Below are 1,289 nucleotides of genomic sequence, written 5' to 3'. Positions count from 1 at the left end.
TCTGGTGGGCATATCAGTGCTCCTGTGGAGAAGGAGGACAGAGGCCCATAGGAGACACTGTGGTCCTGGGTCATATGTGAAGAGACAGTTCCCTTCATGGAGTGCATTTGGGAGAGGTGGCACTGCCTCTCATGAGACAGGAGAGCTGACAGGCACCTTGGCACTTCCCTGTTCATTAGTATAGGAGCCCCTAGTGAGAGCAGCTAACTGGATGCTCTCTCTTTTTTTTTTTTTTTTTAAATCTGTAACTATACCTCCAAACCCCAGGTGTTTCTGCAACTGTCTTCTGGGACAAACCAGGCAGAACCTTCTTCCAGAGGATAAGTGGGGATCCCTGTCATATTGGTTCATACAATCTGGAGTCTTCAAACCCAGCTAGAGCTCCTGAGATAAAACATAAGTGTACTGTGATGGGGGGTGGATGGAAACTCCATCTCCAAAAACTAGAGAGTGGACTGATGCCAATATTTCCTCCCACCAATATGCATGGACAGACTTCAGCCAGCAGCACAGCGCCATCCAGCGGGAGCTGAGCCCATAACACCAATCCATCACACACCCACCTGCTTTCCTTAGGTGCTTCCTTACTTAGAAGGCTGCTTGGTAAGCAGAACAGCAGTGCTTCCCTCCCCCAAAGACCAGCATAAACCCCTACACTCACCAAGTCTATGGACCATGTAGTGAGTCACAGCTTCACCACTAGGGGAAATAGCATTTAGCCTCTGTTAACAAGCAGACCAAACTCACCTAGCTAAAACTCACAACACTGTGGACAAGGTCCTCACTGGAGGCAAGGAGAAATTCTGCAGAGGACTGACCAGAGGGACAGAGCAGCCAATACACGACAGCACAGTGCACACAGCACCCACAAGAAAGTGTCAGGCCCTGGACGTTATGTGAACTCTTCTTAATAAAGCCACTTCTCTAGGAGCCGAAAACATAACAGGATATTCTAAGCCCCAAAGAAAAGAGAGACACAGACATCCGCTATGATGGAGGAATTTATCCCAAAAGAAAAACAATAAAAAGTCATTTCCAGGGATATTATTAAAACACATATAAGTAATGTGCCTCAATCAGACTTTTTAAAAACCAGCAGATTTTGTAGCAGCGCCGGAGACAGCGTTCAGCAGACGCTGCGGAGACGTGTGGAGGAGCGCGCCCCGGGCCGCTGTCGCCCCTGGCCCCCCGAGGCCCTCCCAGCGGCTCCCGGCTCCCCGGACTCCCGCCCGCCGCTCGCCCGCAGCCCGCCGGCCGCACACGTCCCCGGAGCCGGGCCTAGGGCAGGC

Source organism: Suricata suricatta, chromosome 5 (genome assembly GCF_006229205.1).
Source record: "Suricata suricatta isolate VVHF042 chromosome 5, meerkat_22Aug2017_6uvM2_HiC, whole genome shotgun sequence".
Taxonomy (NCBI): domain Eukaryota; kingdom Metazoa; phylum Chordata; class Mammalia; order Carnivora; family Herpestidae; genus Suricata; species Suricata suricatta.
This window is presented reverse-complemented; position numbering follows the sequence as displayed.